General features: G+C 46.4%; 1 protein-coding gene across 3 annotated transcripts in view; it reads left to right on the top strand.

Annotated features, from left to right (window-relative positions):
* Positions 1-23,011, top strand: part of LOC135201659 (serine/threonine-protein phosphatase 6 regulatory ankyrin repeat subunit B-like) — a 129,332-nt gene that overhangs the window by 84,465 nt on the left and 21,856 nt on the right. The gene's annotated exons all lie outside the window — the stretch shown is intronic.

Here is a 23,011-nt window from a genome sequence, read left to right as displayed (position 1 = left end):
CTACTTGGCCCTTGAATGTCCTGAGTTTGTTTAAAACTTTCAGGAGAAGGTTCACCGGAGGGAAGAGGTAAATCTTCTTCCATGTGTTCCAATCGAGGATCATTGCGTCTGTAGCATATGCTAGAGGATCGAGGTTGGGTACCACGTAACAAGGGAGTTTGCGGTTTGACTCCGTGGCAAAGAGATCTACTTGAAGTCCGGGGACTTGTAGACTGATCCAATTGAACGAATTCCTGTCCAGTGTCCACTCCGATTCCAACGGAACGGAGCGAGATAGAGCGTCTGCTACTACGTTCTTGACCCCTGCCAAGTGAGTGGCTGACAGGTGCCATTTGTTCTTGTTTGCCAGAGAGAAGATGGCTATCATGACGTGGTTCAAGTGGCTTGACTTGGATCCGCCCCTGTTGATGCAGTGTACCACCACTGCACTGTCCAGAACTAGTTTGAAATGTGAGTTCTTGGGCGGTCAGAGTCGTTTCAGTGTGAGAAACACTGCCATGGCTTCCAGTACATTGATATGTAGCTGACGGAATTTTAAAGACCAAGTTCCTTGAACTTTTTCGTGCTGAGAGTATCCTCCCCACCCTGTTAGTGAGGCGTCTGTGTGGATCACTAATGATGGAGGAGGAAATTGTAGGGGAATTGCTTTTGATAGATTCTTTGTCTCCGTCCAGGGGCGGAGACGTTTTCGTAAGATCGCCGGGATAGAGGCTAGTTTGTCCCGTGATCTGCAATTCGCTTTTGAACGCCATACTCTGTTTATATCTTTGAGTTTGGCTCTGAGCAGAACGTCTGTGACTGATGCAAACTGGAGTGAGCCCAGGATCCTCTCCTGGCACCTCCGGGATGTTTGTTGTTGTTTGAGAAATTGCTTTGTAGCTCTTGCTATTTCTTTCCTTTTCAACGACGGAATCGATAGAGTGTGTGATTGCAAGTCCCACTGAAGGCCTAACCACTGGAATCGGGATTCCGGTGTTAGTCTGGACTTGATTTTGTTTATTTGGAAACCTAAATGTTCCAGAAATTTGATCACCTTGACCGTTGCTTCTTTGCATTCTTTGGGGTTCTTTGCCCAAATAAGCCAATCGTCCAGATAAGCCACTAGCATTATTCCCTGTTTCCTTAGCTCTTGCACCACTGCTTCCGCCAATTTGGTGAAGATCCTGGGGGCTATATTGAGCCCGAATGGCATTACTTTGAAGGAGTAGGATTTGTTTCCTAGTTTGAAGCCTAGGAATGGACGGAAGTGTCTGGCTATGGGAACATGATAGTAGGCATCTGTAAGATCTATAGAGGTTGTGACGGCCCCACGGGGAAGTAAGGTCCATACTTGCGAAACGGCCAGCATTCTGAACTTGTCGCAATGAATGTATAAGTTCAGATGGGACAAGTCTAAGATGATCCTTCGGTTTTCCGAGTCTTTCTTTGGCACGCTGAACAAGCGTCCTTGAAATTTTAAATTGTTGACTCTTGAGACTACTCCTTTGAGAAGGAGGTCTTGGGCATACTCTACCAGTTCCACTGTTGGTGCTTGATAGAATTTGTTTGGTTGGATGAGGGCCCCTCCCTAGCCAAACTCCAACCTAGGCCTTTGGTTACTATACTCTGAGCCCAGGGGCTGAACCTCCACCGCTGGCGAAGAGGTCAGTCTCCCTCCTACCTTGGGGCTCTCACTGCTGGCTTGCCGAAGGGCGGCCACCCCTTGCTCCTCGGAAGCCTCTTCCCCTACTTGTAGCCCTGCCGGACCCTCTGAAACGAGAGGCACCTCTTGCTCTGCTACCTCTCGTGAACCTGTTGAAAGCCTGAAAGTTCTGGCTTTCATAGGAAGAGTTGTAGGCTGGGGAGACAGCAAAGGATGTGGAAGGCTGAGGCTGCTGTGACTGTGGGGTCAGGACAAGATATTGCTGTTGACCCTTAGAAGAGGAGTGTTGTTGCCCTTGAGGTGTTTGGACCGCTTGTACCAGCGTCTGCTGAGGGGTCTGGAAGGGCAAGAACTTCCTTGGTTTCTTCTTAATCCTCTGGTTCGGACCAGAGGATTCCTGTTTCCGTTTAGGTACCAGCCCCCACCTGACCTTGAGGCACTGGTTAACTTTGGATGCCTCATGTAAGACCTCCGCCACCACTGGTGCTGGGAAGAGGTCCGTCCCCAAATTGAGGAAGCTATCAGTTTGTTTGGTTCATGGCGGATGGTGGCTTCCGCCAGGACATGCTTCCTACAATTCCTCCTGGCGATTAGAAAGTCGTAAAGGTCACACTGCATGGTGTGCAGCAAACCTTTAGCCATGACTTTGAACAATGGCTCTTGCTGGTACACTAGAGCCGTCATTTCAGCCATTGTCATGGAGGAGAGGGATCTCGCAAGCCTGGTCCGGGCGTCGTACTCCATCTGGATGAGGGAGTCCGGCAACCTGGGAAGTCTCTCACTAAAGAGAGTGGTGGCGCAGTCAGCCTTAAGTATTAATAAACATTACCTTAATATAATTTATCTAGCCCTAAATCCCCAAAAACCGCACCAAAATTTACCACATTGGCAACCCTGTTACCTCCTATTCTGTCCGCCAGTTGGCAACACTGTCGTTGACAGATACTTCCCTCAAAGCAGTTGTTAACGAGCGCCCGTGTTGTTTACATCACGGCCGCTCTTTATAAATTTCCTTAAACATTTTTGTGCCTTTAAAGCTTTCATTATTTGTTAAATGAGACTTTATGTGAATTACCACTCACGCATTACATCACGAAATAGTGAATTAACTTTGATTTCTGTTGTGGTTCTTATCTTAAATTACGAACTTTTGCGCGACCCGGAAACTACTGACTGTCCAATTCTACAATGGATTGCCAAGAAATTACGATGCTTCCTTCTGCCAGCAACATCAGGAACTGCCCGGTTTGTGGGACAAGGATGAGTAGCAGGGAGTATGAACCCCATGACATTTGTAGCTCTTGTCGTGGACAGGTTTGTGACTTGACTTCTCGTTGTGATGTATGTAAGCCCTGGTCTGACGAGGATATGACTGCTTATATGAAACGCAACAATCTTGCAGCGTAAAAGATCGGTTAAGGAGAAAAAGAAATCGATTGCTAGAACTGTATCTAACGAATTCTTTGACTTGGGTGCTCATGGTTCTGGCTCTTCGGTTTCGGTATCGTACGACTCCGATTCCGAATTAATTGATGCTTTGCCCCCTGTACAACTGGTAATTAGTGAAGTTATTTCTGATGTAGATTCAAAGATTTTGGCAATGGAAACTACCTGGAAACAGAATTTTAAGAAATTACAGCTTAGTCTAGATAGAGATATTTCAGCTAAGTTTAACAATCTGTCAGAGAATTTCAAGAAGCCTTTACTAGAATTGTCTAAAAACACTCCTTTTTAGATTCATTTTCAGCTCCTCGTCAGGTACCTGTCGACAGCACCATGGGTAACGGTGCGACAGATACCCGGCTTGTGAACCCCGTCGTGGCGAAGGCCTAGGGGGGATCCGGTCCGGGCAGGTGCCTAACGAATCTTTACCCAACGTGTCCCCTGTTAGTCCCGTAACAGTGCCAAAGGGCGCTTATTTAGGAGAAGGGGGGAGGGATATTAGTGTCAGGCCTAAGATAGCTAGTCGTCAGGATTTTACTTCAGGGGAAGTTTCTAAGTTAGGATCTGACGATGATGATGATGATGACGCGGATTCGTGTGATATTGATGTTTCCTCGAATGGATGTCATGATGTAGAATTCAAGAAACTTTTTAATTTAATTTGAGTTTTCTTCCTCAGGCGAGGCCTAAAGAGCAGAAGCAGCCTCCGCCTTGTTGTATTACAGAAGGGATTTTTTTCTTGACGGTCCCTTCCCGGTCACGGGAATTTTTTACGTTTTCCCTTGCCCAGAGGTTCGCGAGAGTGAGGGCGGACGTTGCCGCTAAACTTTCGAAGGTGATCGGGGAAGGGAAGAGGAAGCTCTCTTCTCTTCTGCGACACCGGAGAGGAGTTTACCAGGTGGCGGATGATTCTTCATTCTCTCGACCCCCAAGCCAAATCCTGATTTTGTCCGACTTTCAAGTCAACCCTTGCCTTCTAAGGCTTCGGTCTCTGTCTCAATTGAAGATTTTTGTTTTTATTGCTATGGTCTGTTATGAGCTCCTTACAAGAAGCTCAATCCTTCAATATGTGGGTCCTCGGAGGGCTTTTAATGTATATCAAGGACTCCGGGTTTGTTCCTCCTGATGCTCCTCTTTTGAGAAATTCTGCTCATCCATTTCAATCGCTTCTGTACATCAGAACGAGCTTGCTGCTTCAATGCAGGCCTTTCTTGTTTCTCTAAGGCGTAACCTGTATTTGTCGCAGTTACCCTCCTCTGTATCGGAGATTCAGAGAACTCGTCTGTTGTCCTCTTCTCCTTTTGGCGATTTCCTTTTCGATATTTCTGTGCTTTCTGAGGTTTTGAAGGAACATCAAGGTGATGTGCCTCTTCCCAAGCTCACTGGGCCTTATCAAGAGCTTTTCCTCTGGTCTTCCTCCCGTTCCTTCAAGGAGTAAGCGTAAGTTTAGGACCAGATCTGTACCTTCTGCTCCAGCCCAACACCTCCTTCTGGCTCTTTTTTTTCCAGAGTACATCTCAGGTTGCTGGTGCCTCTACTTCATCCTCTGGTGCTCACCCTTTGAAACGCGGGAGAGGTTCTTGGCGTGGCTTTAAGGGCAGAGAAAGAGCTCAACCTCCAGGAGGACCTTCTTCTTCTTCCTTGTCTCTGCGTAAGAATTTTCGGAAGTAGGAGTCATCACCTCGCCTGGAGACCGCAGTAGGAGCTTGTCTCTCCCCGCCATTGGTCAGCTTGGCAGGGGAGAGCGGTGGATGCTTGGGTGGTGGAGGTCCTGAAGGAAGGTTATGAGATCCCTTTTGTTTCCAGACCTCCACTTTCCAATCGTCCTCTCGAGTTCAGCAGTTATTCCCCTCCCCTCAACTCAATCAGTCAAGCCTTGGAGAAGGAGCTTTCGGCCCTCTTGGAGAAGGATGCCATAGAGCGAGCTCCTCCTTCTCCCGGGTTTTACTCTCGGATGTTTGTAGTTCTAAAAAGGCCTCGGGTGCCTGGCGCCCCATCATAGATCTTTCGGTTTTGAACAAGTTCATTCTAAAGTCCAAGTTCAGGATGGAGACGGTCCAGACTGTTCTTTCATCCGTCAGGAGGGGGACTGGATGATTTCCATCGATCTGCAGGATGCTTATCTGCAAATCCCCATCCATCCAAGAAAGCAGACCTTACCTTCGTTTTTTCACGGACTCGGGAGTTTTCCAGTTCAAGACCCTTTGTTTCGGCCTCACCACTGCTCCACAGGTCTTTTCTCGGGTGATGGCTCCTGTTCAGCTATTCTGCATCAGTTAAATGTAAGGATGCTTCGGTATCTGGACGATTGGCTAGTCCAGGCCGAATCTCTAGAGAAATGTCTCCGGTCGAGGGAGATAGTTCTGTCTCTTTGTGTCGAGTTGGGCATTCGTGTCAACTTCGACAAGTCCAATCTAATCCCTTGCCAGATCATGACTTATCTGGGGATTGTTTTGAATTCCCAGATTTTGAGGGTTTCTCCCGCTCAGAAACGGATAGACAAGCTTCTGAGTCTGATCGAAGAATTTTTGTCCTCCGTAACGTAGCCAGTTTCTCTTTGGAGGTCTCTCCTGGCCATTTGTCATCCCTCATCCAACTGGTTCCCAGAGGTCGTCTCAGAATGATGTCCCTTCAGTCGACACTTCGCCAGTCATGGGATTTCGTGTCCGAGGACACGATAGTCGCCTCTTCTCCACAATGTTGGAAGGATCTCCGTTGGTGGATGCAAGTTCACCGCCTCAAGTCAGGACATCTCTTTTTTCGGTTCCTCCGGACCTAATGTTTTGGTCAGACGCCTCGGATCAAGGTTGGGGCGCACACCTGGGCTCCGAAGCCGCTTCGGGCCTTTGGTTAGAGGAGGAGAGGATCATGTCAATAAATTGGAGGGAACTGAGGGCAGTGTACCTAGGCCTTCTTTCATTTCAGGAACAACTGTTGGAGTCGGTTGTCGCGATCTTTGTCGCAACACCACAGCAGTCTCGTACTTGAGAAACCAAGGCGGCACACAGTCGGATCTTCTCACTCAAGAAGCCCCGATCAATCCTGTGTTGGGCAGAAGACAGGGGGATTACGTTGGTCCCTCAGTTTATCCTGGGCCATCACAACGTCTTAGCAGGAGCCTTGTCGAGACCGAACGAAGTTCAAGGGTCGGAGTGGACACTTTGCCAGGAAGTCTTCGACAGCCTCAGGAAGAAATGGCCTGTCACAGTCGATCTGTTTTGCCACCCCACTGAATTTTCGGTGCCAGATATTCTTCGCCCCTTACCAGACTCCTCAGAGTGCGGGACAGACTCTCTTTTGCAGGACTGGGAGGGACTTCAAGCCTATGCTTTTCCTCCGTTCTCTGGTGAGGTCAGTCCTCAACAAAGTGAGGGCAACCAAGCGTCTGGATCTCACCTTGATCGCCCCCTTCTGGCCACAGAAGGAGTGGTTTCCCGACCTTCTGGAAGCACTGGTGGAACCCCCCATTCGCCTGCCAGAGAGACCAGATCTTCTCAAACAACCCCATTTTCATCGGTTCCATCAGAGGCTCCACATGCTTCATCTTCATGCCTGGAGACTGTCAGGAGGTTCTCCAGCACGAAGGGTTCTCCTCCAGAGTGGCGCGACAGTTGGCTCTTGCCAGACGGCAATCAACCAGAGTAAATTATCAGGCTAAATGGTCGGTTTACAGACGGTGTAAGTCTCAAGGACATTCAATTTCTAGACCTTCCTTACCGAAAGTAGCGGAGTTTTTAGTTCATTTACATCATGACAGGGCCCTGTCACCTTCGTGCATTAAGGGTTATAGGTCTATGCTTTCCTATGTTTTTAAGGCAAGGCTCCCTGAGATCTCTTCATCTTATGTCATTAGAGATTTACTTCGATCTTTTTTCCCTATCTCGACCCAGGCCGCAGTGTTCGCCTCCGACATGGGACGTTAACAAAGTCCTTCAAGCCTTAAGGTTCCCTCCGTTTGAGCCTCTGAATTCTGCCAAATTTAGGGACCTCTCTTCTAAGACACTCTTCCTTGTCTCACTGGCTACAGCCAAGAGGGTGGGTGAACTGCAAGCACTCTCTTTTCTGGTTGCCAGATCTGGACAAGACATGATTTTGTCATACCTTCCTGAATTTGTCGCAAAGACTGAATCGTCTGATAATCCCATTCCCAGGTCTTTCGTACTGAAGTCGCTGGTCGACTTTGTTGGTAATTTAAATGAGGAATTAGTTTTCCCTTTGCCCTGGTAGGGCGCTCTCATGTTATTTACGCCGCACGAAGGACATTCAGGGTCGTCCCCGTCATCTGTTTGTTTCACCCCGAATGTCAAGAGACCTATTTCAAAGAATGGTGTATCCTTTTTCTCAGAGATCTGATCGTTAAAACTGGTGGTTCGGCTTGCTGGGGAAGACCAGACGCCGAGAGCACACAGTATTAGAGCAGTTGCTACATCAGTAGGCTTTTATGAAGAACGTCTCGGTCGTCAAGGTGCTTGAGGCGGCGACTTGGCGTTCTAATTCTGTTTTTGCCGCCTCTTTTTATACTTGAGGGATATTTCTCTAGTTCTAGGCGACCTTCGTTCTTTGGGCCCGTTGGTGATGGCAGGACAGGTCGTCAGACAGGAGAATTAGGTAGTCTTCCTGTTTTATTTACTTTGGTTGCTAACCTGTATATTATTCATTAATTTTTGTTTGTTGTATATATTTTTTGTTTTTGTATTTATGGACCCATGGCAGTTTTTGACGTAGTTATAATGGGAATTAGGCAGTTTGGTATTTAGGTGTTGTTGATGACAAGGACTGACTGCTTGGCAACTCATGCTGCTTCCATTGTCAGTGTGAAATGGTTCCAGCCACTGGGTTGTCGGCACTGGCGACTACGCTTCTCCCAGAGTCGATGCTGACCTAGGACTAGCCACTGGTTCACTTGTCCTGACGACTCCTGCTTCTTCCACTGTCCTGGACAGGGAATTAGTCGATGGATCGTCTGCTGTCATCTGGTGACTCGCTCACCATCTACTTTTTGTCTCACCTGTTTTCTCGAAGTCAGACACTTGTGTGAGATCAGGCGACATTTAGTAGCCCTGAGTTTCTTGTTGACGAAGTCGGTTGCGTTGATACACCCCCCCGATGATCGTGTAACATGAGACCAGGTTGGACTGTCAGGCATTCGTCCTTCGGGACTGAATCGCTTTTTGCTCCGCGCTCCTTTCTCTTGGCACCAGAAAGCTCGAGTTAGGAGTTGCTCATGAGCCGATTCGTTTGCTGGCGACGTCGGGTTGCGTTGATACACCCCCAAGGTTTGCTTAGCTTTGAATCACCCAGACAGTCCAGACACTCATCCTTTAGGGAAAGAATATTGCTTGATAGTCTTCAGGGTGCAGCCTTGCTGTCCGCAATTCGTCTGACTGGTCACCTGGTCGGTCACCTGACTTTAGTACTGACGGACTGACTATGCACTTACTCCTTGTCCTGTGCTACCGCAGTTTGGTGGCATTATGGTAGGAGACTTTGAGTTGTTAGTATCTTAGACCTTGGGTTGAGTTTTGACTGCCTATGATATATATTTCTTTGTTTGTTTTCTCCTATTCTGTCCGAAGGGGAAATTGTATTCAGATTCCCTCCTCCTTTTCAATGTGGTTAATCGGGCTAGATAAATTATATTAAGGTAATGTTTATTAATATGGAATTTTTATTCTAAAATTAATATTAATAATACTTACCTGTATAATTTATCTAGTCCCACCCATCCTACCCCACGATCTGCCTATCACAACTGATTTGAGGGAAGGTTTTTGTATCTGTCAACGACAGTGTTGCCAACTGGCGGACAGAATAGGAGGTAACAGGGTTGCCAATGTGGTAAATTTTGGTGCGGTTTTTCGGGATTTAGGGCTAGATAAATTATACAGGTAAGTATTATTAATATTAATTTTAGAATAAAAATTCCATTTCCCTACCGAAAAAGTTGGTACTGCTCCCTCGAAGTAGTTCTCAGAGCCTGGAACCAGGAGAGAGGTGGGTTCCGTCTCCCGGAGTTGAGGCAAAGGCTCGTCCTTCAGGGCTGCCTGAAACGTTGCTTCCACTACCTTAAGGGTAAGTGGTAGCGGAGTACCTTCCACCGGAGTAAAGATGGTGAAGGGACTCCTAAAGGCCGTGATGCGAGTATTCTTGCACCCCCACTCTTCCAGGCTTCTCAGCAGAGTTTGTTGAGCTTGTTCCCTAGGAAGGATCACGGTTTCCTTGGGAACTTTGTCTTCTCTCATCATGGCTGCTTCCGTCAGGCGGACGTAGCCAATGAATGGGGGTTGAAGGTTCCTGGGAAAGAACTCGAAGTCTTCCAGCCTTCGAGTTCCAATGCCTTCAATGGTCAGCATCCCGTTGACGAACGGAGCATGTGAGGCAATCCTCCAAGGATTGGCCACCTTGAATTCAGGCAGTTGGCTAGAGTCTGGCATTGGGAGAGGAGAGGGTGGCATTGCCAGAGGAGTCCCTGCCGCGATCGTGGTCTGGATCCCGGCGATGGCGTTCTCTTGAGCAGCCAATCGTTCTGCCAGGGATTGCATTGACTGGCTGGATGATGCAACAGTACTTGAGAGCTGGGAGAGTACCGTGCCAACCTTGTTATCTACCAAGGTTCCCACGATAATCCCCACCTGCTCTAAGATGTTGGCCGAGAAGCTATCGGGATCGAAAGGGGGCACTTGAGCCCGATCCTTTCGAGACTTACGTCTGGGGGACCTCGACGCTGACGAAGAGGCCACCCTTGATCTGACTGTTCCGGGGTGGGGAGCTGGAGTAATAGCCGATTAAGATGGCCGATTTCTTAGGGAGGGACTTTTGCAGTTTGTCCACGGTTGACTTAACTTTGGGGATCACTGAAGTGACTTTAGGGTGAACAGCCCCGTTGGTCTTCAGTGAAGCCCCGGAAAGATGTAGAAAGAGGGAAGGATCAGTAGAAGGAGATGGAGAAAGGGAACTCAGGAAAGGGCCCTGAGAACCCCCAGAAGCTGCCCCTACTGCACCCTTACCTGTGCCCATGTGGTCTACTGCCATGGGCTCAACGTTGAGGTTCATAGCCGCGACGTCTTCTGCCACATCCTCTGAGAAATCCCCATCCTGGGAGATCATGGCTTGTAGGTCTGCTAACAGAGGGGCGGCCACTAGCGGGTCTACCACTGATCCCTTCTTGGCTCCAGGGAAGATGAGATCCGCCATGTCCTGGGTGAGGATGTAGGGACGGCCTTTTGAGTTCCGGCCAAATCCTCCCACCCAGGCTTTGAGGGTCACCAAGGCCTTCTTCTTCTCTTCATCGGAACCCTGTAAGAAAGGTCTAGAGTTAGGGAAGAGGGAGGGGACGTAAGGATCGTGACTAGAAATATTGACTGAATATGAGTCCACCTTGTGAAATATAGTCAGTATTGACAAGTATACCAGGTATTGAATGCTGACGGAGATAGGAAAAACTTACTACTAAAGACGCTTCGCCTACTAGAATGTAGCAGGTTTGGCAACCTTCATGGTGCCAGACGATGAAGTCCTGCACCTTCACTGCACAGCTAGCATGGGAGCGGCAGGCTGTATGGCCGCATGGGTCTTGCAGTAGAGCACTGCACCCGATCTCCTGGCAACACAAAACCTGTAAGTCAAAGGATACATGAGTACCATGACAACCTCCGGGGAGGTACTTAAGTAAATATCTGTGGGTGCCGGAGTGGAACCGACGGATAGGGTTCTACGTATAAGTGGCATGCAAAAAAGGGACTGCCGGTGGGAGCTCTAAAGCTCACACCCGTATGAATACGGACTTAAAATAAAGGGGGCATGCACTTAAAAATAACGTAGAAAATGGTTACAGGGGGAATAGCCTCTGACTCTGTGTAAGCTCACTTGGTTATATGGGTAAAATTAAACTCCGTCGGGCCCGGAGTTGTGATTACCGAGTGAGAGGGGTTCAGCTCCCTGGGTGAGAGCCAAGGCTGGAACATGAGGCAGAACTATAACCCCCGGAGTAACAGTAAAAATAAATAAGTCCTTAAAATAGTGTAACAGAAAAAACATCATATCAGTGGGTGCCCGTGTGAACTATCCTGTGGATAGACTCCCAGTGAATCCCTCCCCCTTGGTTGTCCGGTGGGTACGGAGTATTACCGCCGGACTAAAACTGGGGGGGGAGGGTAGGGAGATAATGGTGGGGTAGGGGAACCTTCTAACCTTAGCGGCCAATTAAGGTCGGAGGAGGGAGGGGGAGAAGGTCCCAAGCCCCCGAGACACGGGACTGTGAGAGAGCACCAGTAGGGGGAGCCTCCCCGCTATCCTTATGAGTCACCCCCTCTCATGCAGACTCGGACGCTAGCTATGAGCAGCGAGTCATCACCCGATGGCATGGGTGGCAACGTGCGGAGGGGGGGATGAAGGGGACGGGGTGGACCCCGTGACCAGGTGGCTCGCCGTGATCGACCAACGACCCTCCCAGCCAGGCGATAAACACGTGGTGGGGAAGGCCCATCGGAACAACAAATGGTCGAAACGACATAGTAATAACTGATATATTAGGATTATCTATAAAAAACCATAATAAAATATATATATATATATATATGATATCTTAAAGCTAGGACCTAACACGGGGAAACAAAAATTTACATGATAATATAAGAAAGGTCCAAAAGGTGTAGGCCTAATCGACCAATCCGAAGGTAGGGGTATGATAGCCTAACCTAACCTCTAAGCCAATGTAACAAGGAAATGGGCTAATTGTCAATCCGAAGATTGGGGTAAGTTAGCCTAACCTAATGCCTAGGTCAGTGTGAACAAGGATAGGCTAATCGTCAGTCCGAAGAATGGGGTATGTTAGCCTAACCTCAAGTAATACTAAATCAATAAAACATCGGACTAGAAGTAGGACAAGGGGGAACAATGGTTCTGACTGGAAAAACTCCTAACGAACGGAGGGCAAAGCTAGGCTAAGATCCGAAACGTGCAGTCGGAGGGTGCCCCGTGAGGGCCTAACTAACAAGCTAACTGCATGATATAATATAGTAACTATATCATAAAGTACTGCAAAAAGTGGGGGGGAAATCTCTAGTGGTATGGGAGACCAAAAGAAAAAACCCGTACCGCCATGAGGTCGGAGGAGCGGTCGGGCCGGTGAAGCTCCGAGAACTCCTAGATAATAGGTAAGTCAGCATAAAATGTGAACTGAAACCTAAGGCAGTACTTAACTTAGAAGCAGAAGCGGAAGACATCTTGAAATACAATATAAAACCTTGAAAAAGCGATCGCACAGCACAGTGGAAAAAAACAACGTGTGGTGACGATGGCGGCTATCAAAGGAATGACGTCACAGGCGTCGGAGGCGCTCACGGTAGTAGTAGAGGGTACCGGGAGCTGTAGCATGGCTCCTCCGTAGTTGGGGGTTTTGTCGAAGGAAGAAGCTAAATGGCAAGGGACTTCTGGTAGTGATTCCACTCGCTCCTTTACTATACCGACACTTCTATTAGAGGTGAGCGAGCCATTTATCTTGGCATTATATTGTTTATTTTTTCTCTAGGATGAATAGCAATATTTATACCTAAGAAATAGTATCAAAGGAACCATTTCACAGGGCGACACAGGTTAAGCCCAGAAATATGTTTATTAATATTTTCAAATGATAATAATAATAATAATAATAATAATAATAATAATAATAATGATAATAATGATAAAATAGTAATAATAAATAATTAAAGGGATTTGACGAAAGGAAAAATCTATTTCTGGGCAACGACCTGTGTCGCCCTGTGAAATGGTTCCTTTGATACTATTTCTGAAGAATAAATATTGCTATTCATCCTAGAGAAAAAAAGAAACAATATAATGCCAAGATAAATGGCTCGCTCACTTCTTATAGAAGTGTCGGTATAGTAAGGAGCGAGTGGAATCACTACCAGAAGTCCCTTGCCATTTAGCTTCTTCCTTCGACAAAACCCCGAACTACGGAGGAGCCGTGCTACAGCTCCCGGTCCTTACTACTACCTGTGAGCGCCTCCGATGCCTGAGACGTCATTCCTGAAGATAGCCTCCAAGCTTGGGGTAAGCTGGGTGAGGATAATCTAACTACAGTGGGGTGGGGTTTCACAGGGCGACACAGGTCGTTGCCCGAAATAGATTTTTCCTTCGTCAAATCCCTTTTCTGGGCTTGACCTGTGTCGGCCTGTGAAATAGTACCAGAGAATGCTAAACACCAAGCTTGAGGAACAGTACAGATAAATTAAGAAGGTAAAGTTAAACACTTGTAAGGTTAATATATAATAATCAACTAAATTACAGTCTTACCCTAAGGGAAGTATAAAGCCCTAAAACACGGGTTATAAACTTAAAATTAGTTAGCCTAACAACAACAATAAAACAATACAGGTTAGGCAAAGACAGGATATAAGTTGATATATACAAAAGAATGGAAACTGAATCCAATTAGAATGATGAACAAAAGCAAAACTCAAGGTACCCCAAATACATGGAGGCGACTAACTAAGTAAGGGTGCAATGGGGCAGGTAGAAGGAAGGCTACAAAGAAGTTATAGTAAAAATTAAGATCAGGAGAAACTGTGTTTTCAGCTGCCACTGCTGGAAAATTTGAGGGCTTCTAAGGTTTAGGTAGTGCCGTTTGAAAACTGTCGGAGATTTCCAAGCCTGTATACTTCTTAAGATCGTCAAAATTCATGAGTTGGAAAAAAATTAATATGTGGCCACTGCCCTAACATCGTGGGCCCGAGGAAAGGACTCTGGATTGGCCTGTTTAATGAAGTTAAAATAAAATTGTTGCCTGATCCCTTTTAGGGATTAATGTACCTCCTTCCTTCCTAATTGAACAATGTGCTGAAGATTTCAGAGTTATTCTGCTTAGGTAGGCCTCTTAATGAGTTTGACAGGACAAAGGGAAATGTCTTGAGGTAGTGGTAAGGATTTTCCACGAGGACCATCTGCCCTGTGGATCTTCATTTTTGGCTAGAAAATGGCGATCTGGGGATAAGAGGACTTACCCCCATGAGGGGAGGAACTCAATGTGGCCTGGTTCTCTTGATAAGCTGACAGTTCTGATATTCTAGCTCCGGAGGCTAAACTTAATAAGAATAGGGTTCCTCAGGACGGGATAATAATTGCAAGAGTCATTGTTAATGTCCGAGGCCAGTTGAGGACATCATTTAAGAACCAAGAGACTGATTTAGGTCTCGTTGATGGTCTTAATCTAGCACAAGCTTTTGGTATGGACGTAAAGTACGAATCCGTAAGGTCTATGCTAAAACCAAATTGGAAGATCTTTTTAAGAGCTGATTTGGTCGTAGTGATAGTGCTTGCTGCGAAGCCTTTCTCAAACACAATAAATCTGAAGAAAGTTATGGCTAGGTTCGTTGTCATGACTTGAGAATTTGACAACTTAAGGAACTCTGCTAGTTTCTTTGACAGATGAATCATATTGCCGGAGAGTAGATTCTCTTTTATCTGATCCAAGAATGAGATATTCTGGGATCAATTTCTGCATTCCTCATAGCTGCGAATTTCAGAAAATCCATAAAGTTAGGGTTTTCTGAATTCTTGAGGAAGCGGACACAGTCTGAGTTGCACTAAACTGGGTTAGTTTGGGGTTTGGGAATCCGTAGTGGTCGGAGTCTCAACTCTAGGAGTAGAGGGAACCAATTGCTCTTGGGCCAGTTGGGAGCTACTAGAGCTACTTGGCCTTTGAATGTCCTGAGTTTGTCTAAAAACTTTCATGAGAAGGTTCACCGGAGGGAAGAGGTAAATATTCTTCCATTCGTTCCAATCGAGGATCATTGCATCCGTAGCGTATGCTAGAGGATCGAGGTTGGGTGCCACGTAACAAGGGAGTTTGTGGTTTGACTCCGTGGCGAAGAGGTCTACTTGGAGTCCGGGGACTTGTAGACTGATCCAATTGAATGAACTCCTGTCCAGTGTCCACTTCGATTCCAACGGAGCGGAGCGCGATAGAGCGTCTGCTACTACGTTCTTGACTCTTGCCAGGTGACTGGCTGACAGGTGCCATTTGTTTTTTGCTTGCCAGAGAAAAGATGGCTATCAGACATGTTCAAGTGGCTTGACTTGGATCCGCCCCTGTTGATGCAGTGTACTACTACTGCACTGTCCAGAACTAATTTGAAATGTGAGTTCTTGGGCGGACGGAGCCGTTCAGTGTGAGGAATACTGCCATGGCCGCCAGTTACATTGATATGTAGCTGGCGGAATGTTAACGACCAAGTTCCTTGAACTTTTTTGTACTGGGAGTATCCTCCCCACCCTGTTAGTGAGGCGTCTGTGTGGATCATTAATGATGGAGGGGGAAACTGTAGAGGAATTGCTTTTGAAAGGTTCTTTGTCTCCGTCCAGGGACGGAGACGTTCCCGTAAGATCGCTGGGATAGAGGCTAGTTTGTCCCGTGATCTGCAATTCGCTCTTGAGCGCCATACTCTGTTTATATCTTTGAGTTTGGCTCTGAGCAGAACGTCTGTGACTGATGCAAACTGGAGTGAGCCCAGGATCCTCTCCTGGCACCTCCGGGATGTTTGTTGTCGTTTGAGAAATTGTTTTGTAGCTCTTGCAATTTCTTTCCTTTTCAACGACGGAATTGATAGAGTGTGCGATTGTAAGTCCCACTGAAGGCCTAACCACTGGAATCGAGATTCCGGTGTTAGTCTGGACTTGGTTTTGTTTATTTGAAAACCTAAATGTTCCAGGAGTTTGATCACTCTAACCGTTGCTTCTTTGCATTCTTTGGGGTTCTTTGCCCAAATAAGCCAATCGTCCAGATAAGCCACTAACATTATTCCCTGTTTCCTTAGCTCTTGCACTACTGCTTCCGCCAATTTGGGTGAAGATCCTGGGGGGCTATGTTGAGCCCGAATGGCATTACCTTGAAGGAGTAGGATCTGTTGCCTAGTTTGAAGCCTAGGAATGGACGGAAGTGTCTGGCTATGGGAAACATGATAGTAGGCATCTGTAAGATCTAGAGGTTGTGACGGCCCCACGGGGAAGTAAGGTCCGTACCTGCGAAACGGTCAGCATCCTGAACTTGTCGCAATGAATGAATAAGTTCAGATGGGACAAGTCTAAGATGATTCTTCGGTTTACCGAGTCTTTCTTTGGTACGCTGAACAAGCGTCCTTGAAATTTTAAATTGTTGACTCTTGAGATCTACTCCTTTGAGAAGGAGGTCTTCGGTATACTCTACCAATTCCGTTGTTGGTGCTTGATAGAATCTGTTGGTTGGAGGAGGGCCCTCTAGCCAACTCCAACCTAGTCCCTTTGTTACTATACTTTGAGCCCAAGGGCTGAAACCCCCACCGCTGGCGGAAGAGGTACAGCCTCCCTCCTACCTTGGACTCTCACTGCTGGTTTGCCGAGGGGCGGCCACCTCTTGCTCCTCGGAAACCTCTTCCTCTGTTAGCAGCCCTGCCGGATCCTCTGAATCGAGAGGCACCTCTTGCTCTGCTGCCTCTCGCAAACCTATTGAAAGTTCTGGCTTTTATAGTTGGAATTGTAGGCTGGCGAGACAGCAAAGGAAGTAGAGGGCTGAGATTGCTGGGACTGAGGGGTCAGAACAAGGTATTGTTGTTGACCCTTCGACGATGGTTGCCCTTGTGATGCTGGGACTGCCTGAACCAACGTTTGTTGAGAAGGCTGGAAGGGAGAGAACTTCCTTGGTTTCTTCTTGTTCTTGGGTTAGGACCAGAAGATTCCTGCCTCTGCTTTGCTACCAGTCCCCACCTGACTTTGAGGCACTGGTTAACCTTAGAAGCCTCATGAAGGACTTCTGCTACTACTGGTGCTGGAAAGAGGTCCGTTCCCCAAATTGAGGAAGCAATCAGTTTATTCGGTTCATGGCGGATAGTAGCTTCCGCCAGAACGTGCTTCCTACAATTTCTCCTGGCTATGAGGAAGTCGTAAAGGTCACACTGCATGGTGTGCAGCAGACCTTTAGCCAAAACTTTAAATAACGGCTTCTTGTTGGTATACAAGAAGCCGTCATCTCCGCCATAGTCATGGAGGAAAGGGATCTCGCGAGCCTAGTCCGGGCGTCGTACTCCATCTGGATGAGAGAGTCCGACAACCTGGGGAGTCTCTCACTAAAGAGAGAGGTGGCACAGTCCGCCTTTAGTTTTCTTACTGAGAAAGTAGGAACTGCCCCCTCGAAGTACGTCTCGGAGCCTGGGACTAAGAGAGAGGTGGGTTCCGTCTCTATTAGTTGAGGCAGGGGCTCGTCTTTCAGGGCGGCCTGAAAGGTTGCTTCCACTACCTTAAGGGTCACTGGTAGCGGAGTCCCTTCCACCGGAGTAAAAATGGTGAAAGGACTCCTAAAGGCTGTGATGCGGGTGTTGTTTTCACACCCCCATTCTTCCAGACTTCTCATTAGAGTCTTGCTGTGCCTGTCCCTCGGAAGGATCACTGTTTCCTTGGGAACCTTGTCCTCTCTCATCATCGCTGCTTCCGTTAGTCGGACGTAGCCAATAATGAATGGTGTTGAAGGTCTCTGGGGTGGAACTCGAAGTCCTCACGCCTTCGAGTTCCTATGCCTTCGATTGTCAACATTCCGTTGACAAACGGGGCATACGAAGCGATCCTCCAAGGGTTGGCCGCCTTGAATTCGGCAGTGGCTGGAATCTGGCATTGGAAGAGGAGAAGGTGGCACAGATAGAGGGGAAACCTGCCGTGATCGAGGTTTGGATACCCGGCGATGGCATTCTCCTGAGCGGCCAGCCGTTCCGCCAGCGATTGGATCCGACTGGCCGGAAGACGTAACAGAACTGGAGAGCTGGAGAGCACCGAGCCGACCTTGTTGTCAACCAAGGCCCCTACGATCACTCCCACCTGCCCTCAGAATGTTAGCCGAAAAGGATTCGGGATCAAAAAGAGGGACTTGAGCCCGATCCTTACGTGATCTATGTTTGGGGGACCTCGACGCAGAGGAAGAGGCCTCCCTTGACCTAACTGATCCGGGGTGGTGAGCCGGAGTTACAGTGTCTGTCAGGGATGGACCGATTTCTTGGGGAGAGACTTTTTAAGTTTCTCCTCGGTCATCTTTAGCCTTGAGGATCACTGAAGTAGCCTTAGGACGGATAGACCGCTGCTCTTCAGTGAAGCCCCGGAAAGAAGAAGTAGAAGGATCAGTAGAAGGTGATGGAGAAAGGGAATTCAGGAAAGGGCCCTGAGAACCCACAGAAGCTGCCCCTACTACACCCTTACCTGTACCCATGGAGTCAATAGCCATGGGTTCGACGTCGAGGTTCATTGCTGCAACGTCTTCTGCAACGTCCTCTGGGAAATCCCCCTCCTTGTAGGGAGATCATGACTTGAAGGTCGGCCAGCAAAGGGGCGGCCGCTATTGGGTCCACCCAACTGATCCTTTCTTGGCTCCTGGGAATGCTAGGTCCGCCATATCCTGGGTAAGAATGTAGGGGCGGCCCTTCGAATTCCGGCCAAAACCCCCTACCCAAGCTTTGAGAGTCGACAAAGCTTTCTTCTTTTCTTCATCAGAACCCTGTAAAAAAGGGTCTAGAGTTAGGGAGAGGATAGGGGGGGGGAGGAATGTCTGTTGTGTTGAGATTATATGAATATGTGTCTCATATGGTGAAAGGTATAATATAACAACAAGTATTCCAGGTGACGAATGAATGAAGAAAGTGCTAAGAAACTTACTACTAGTGAGGCATCTCCTACTAGCAAGTAGCAGGTTTGGCAAGCTTCATGATGCCAAACGATAAAATCCTCCACTTTCACTGCACATCCTGCATGAGAACCGCATACTATATGGCCGCACGGGTCTTGGAGGATGGCATTGCACCCAATCTCCTGGCACAACATCTGTAAGTCAAAGGATACATGAGTACCAATGACAACCTCCGGAGTGGTATAATATTGCAAACTATCCGTGGGTGCCGGGAGTAGGAACCGACGACGATAGAGATCTACGTATGAATATTACGTAGAAAAGGTTACGAGGGGGGAAGAAAGTCTCTGCCTCCGCCTAAGCTCACTTGTCATATGACTAAAAATAGACTCCGTAGGGCCCGGAGTTCTCGTATGGCCCGGAGTTAATTAATATTGAGTGAGCAATGTCAAACTTCTAACGAAGCAAGGGATAGTACGAGAGGCGGAAATAAAAAAACCCCCGGAGTAACGCAAAAGATTCTAAACATTAAATAACACAAAAGAAAATAAAACAAAAATAAAAACCCATTATATCAGTAAGTGCTCGTGTGAACTATCCTAAGTGGATAGGAAAACCAGTGGTTTCCCTCCCCCCCTCTCTGTTCGGTAGCGGCGGATAGGGACACCTGCCGGACTGAACTGAGGGGGAAAGGGTAGGGAAGAACGTGGGGTAGGGGAGCCCTCCCCCATGAGCGGCCAGTTAAGGACGGAGAAGAAGGGGGGAGGAGGTCCCGAGCCCCTGAGGCACGTGACGAGTGAGAATACCAGTAGGGGAGGGGAGATCCCCACCAGTCCTGTGAGTCACCCCCTCCTCTCATGCAGACTCGGACGCTAGCTGTGAGAAACGAGTCATCACCCATCGACGTGGATGGCAATGTATGGAGGGGGGGAATGGGGGGACGGGAGGGGGACCCCGTAACCGGGTGGCTCACCGCGAATCAACCGGTGGTCTTCCCAGCCAGGTGAAAGACACGAGGTGGGGGAAGGAACCGTCGGAACAACATCAATATCACTGATATAAATAGGATTACTTATAATAATCAATCAAATAAATTAAAGCGATATCTTAAAGCTAGACTAACACGGGGAACACGAAGCTAAGCAAACAGAAAATTAGGCTAATCGCCGATCCGAAGAAAGGGGTATGTTAGCCTAATTTAACCTCTAGTTCAAGAAAACGGGCAGGCTAATCACCAATCGACAATTGGGGTATGAAAGCCTAACTTAACGGTAAAATAAATGATAACAGGGAAGCTAATCGCCATACCGAAGCATGGTGTATGTTAGCCAACCTAGTACCTATAATATTATTAATGGTAATCAGGAACTAGAGAAGGAAAGAGAGAACATCAGAATAATTAAGATGATATGACTCTCAAATCGTGACTGATAAAACTCCTAACAATGTAAGGCGTAGCTAGACTAAGGTCCGAAACGTGCGGTCGGAGCGTGCCCCGTGGAGGCCTAACTAAAAAACTAACTGCATAAAGATATAGAGACTATGTATCAGTAACCATATCTAAAGTACTGAGAAAAAGGGAAATCCCTAACGGTATGGAAGACCGAAAGAGATAACCCGTACCGCCAAGCGGTCGAGGGGCATGCTGGCCGATAAGGCTCCGAATATGTGTAAAACATGAAGATCATCATAAAATGAGATCAGTAACCCCAAACAGTACTTAACTTAGAAGCAGAAGCTGAAGACATCTTGAAAATAAAAGATAATCCAAAAGATAATCCAAAATAGAGCGAAACACGGCACCGAAAAAATTCTAACGTCTGGTGTAACGCGTGGCTATCGAAAGGAATGACGTCTCAGGCGTCAGAGGCGCTCACGGTAGTAGTAGACCGGGAGCTGTAGCACAGCTCCTCCGTAGTTCGGGGTTTTGTCGAAGGAAGAAGCTAAATGGCAAGGGACCTCTGGTAGTGATTCCACTCGCTCCTTACTATACCGACACTTCTATAAGAAGTGAGCGAGCCATTTATCTTGGCATTATATGGTTTCTTTTTTCTCTAGGATGAATAGCAATATTTATTCTTCAGAAATAGTATCAAAGGAACCATTTCACAGGCCGACACAGGTCAAGCCCAGAAAAAGTATTTTTAACAATTCACCGTAAATCGAAATGCTATGCTAGAGACTTTAATTTGTTGCAAAATGAAAGTAAATGATTAAATATTACTAGAATGTAAGAGTTTTAGCTTACAATTGCGTTTTTCGACCATTTCGGTCGAGTCAAAGTTGACCGAAGGTTGAAATTTTGGCTATTATTGTGATTTATATGAAAATATTTCAAAACTGATAAAAGCTACAACCATGGGTTGTTTTTTTTTGTATTCTACATAAAATTGCGCACATTTTCATATATAAAACTACGTAACGGCTAATATAAAATGGTGCAAAAAATTACGACAAAGTGACGAAAGAATTTCTGAGATGCATCGCTGATGCTTTGTAGTGTGAGAAGAAAGAAATTCGTGCATGCGCAGCTGGGTAATGCTTGTAAACAAAACAACAGCGTGATCCGTGAACTCCCAGCATCCCTCAAGGCGCATGATTTAAAATTTTTCGCAAACTAGGCCTATAACTATTTTTCTGCGAATATTTAAAAAAAATTTTGTAGTCGACGTACTGTATGTCCACTTGGCACCCGACAGACAATTTTAATCGACATACAATACGTCCAGTCGGTGTTTAAGGGTTAAATGGCAGTTTGCCACCTGGCAGTTTTCTCCATGGCAATTATCCCACAATGGCAACTTTCCTATAATGGCAATTTACCCACAGGAAATATTCCCAATGGCAATTTTCCCATTGGCCACCATGAAAGGTAGTCCTTAAATATTTGATGTTACCACAGTTTGAGCCTTTGGCTCTAAACTTCCCTTAAGAACTTACAATTGAAGATTTTTTTTTTATATTTTGCCATGGCTAAGTGTATAAGTGAACTTCAAGCTCTTTCTTTTAATGTGGGCTTTTTTAGGACTAAAAACAATATCAAAGCAGAAGCCCTTCCCAGATTTGTGACAGTGGCTAATTCAATAGCTTAATAAGTAGGCAACAAAGAGAAGGCTCTACGATGTCCAGTTAGGAAGGATATACCAGGACAGACTCAAACCTTTAATAGAAGGAATTAAGAATTTTTTTGTGGTTGAGGAATCTTAACACTTCTCTGTCCAGGAATGCTATGTTCTTTTTTGTATGTTGCTCAGTTAAGTCAGCACACACTCAGTTGAATCCTGGTTTTCCACTGTTTTTGAAAGTAAAGCCTCATGACATTTATGCCATAAGCATGTCTTATAATTTCCTTGAAAACACTTTGCTAGAGAAGGTTGTCAATAAAGCTCAGTGGAGGTGTAACTCAGTTTTGTAATCATTATTTGAAAAGAAGTTGAAATTTTGTATGAGAATGGTAAAGCCTTTACTTCTGTTGTTGCAGTGAGGATAACTTTTTCCTGAACCAAATATGAAAGTAGTAATCATCTTTACCCTATGTCATTAATACATTATGAAATTGCGGTGTTGAATCTGGGGAACATGAAGGTGTATTAGAGCACAGCTTCATATGTAAAGGTAGTTGTTGTCTTTAGCTTTGGACTGTTGTTGTGTACTTTTGATTCTGGCACAGGAGTCACTGGTATGCTCTGAAATAGTTTTTTTTTTCAGTAAGGATCCTCAGACAAGTTTTGTAATGAGGACCTTACACCCTTTTGTGGATCTAGTTTGGCATTGCTTACCAGGAAGGATCAAACAACAGTTGAGAATGTTTAGAAGCTTTTCCTCATTTTACTGAAAGCTTTAGTTTGCTTGGCAGAGTGTATGATTTTACTGGCTGCACTACCCATCATCCTCTTTCAATGTGGTAGTCAGCTAACTTTAATAGTGGTTAAGTTTCATCCTAAATAATAAGAATGTTTATGATTGCGTACATTAATTATTTGGACATTTACCTACTTTTACAATGTAAACCTACTCAGGCTCCCAAAATCATAGTGGGTGGTCAGGAAGAATTTTGACATGAACAAGCATTCTAACATCACCTGGTAGGAAAACATGATTATAGATAGTCCATTCATGTCAGCCAAATGTAATTTTTAAAAAAATTTTGAATCCTGACTACACCTAATGTTGCGAAGATGAAAGCTATCTTGAACAGTGAGTAAGTAACCAAATAATAAATTTTGTCTAGAAATTCACATTATTGGCCCCTTGACTTGGTAATTCTGGTTAAGAATGAAAGCTTG

This window comes from Macrobrachium nipponense, chromosome 23 (assembly GCF_015104395.2).
Source record: "Macrobrachium nipponense isolate FS-2020 chromosome 23, ASM1510439v2, whole genome shotgun sequence".
Classification (NCBI taxonomy): domain Eukaryota; kingdom Metazoa; phylum Arthropoda; class Malacostraca; order Decapoda; family Palaemonidae; genus Macrobrachium; species Macrobrachium nipponense.
The sequence above is the reverse complement of the archived record's forward strand: the minus strand, read 5'-3'. Positions and strand labels throughout refer to the sequence as shown.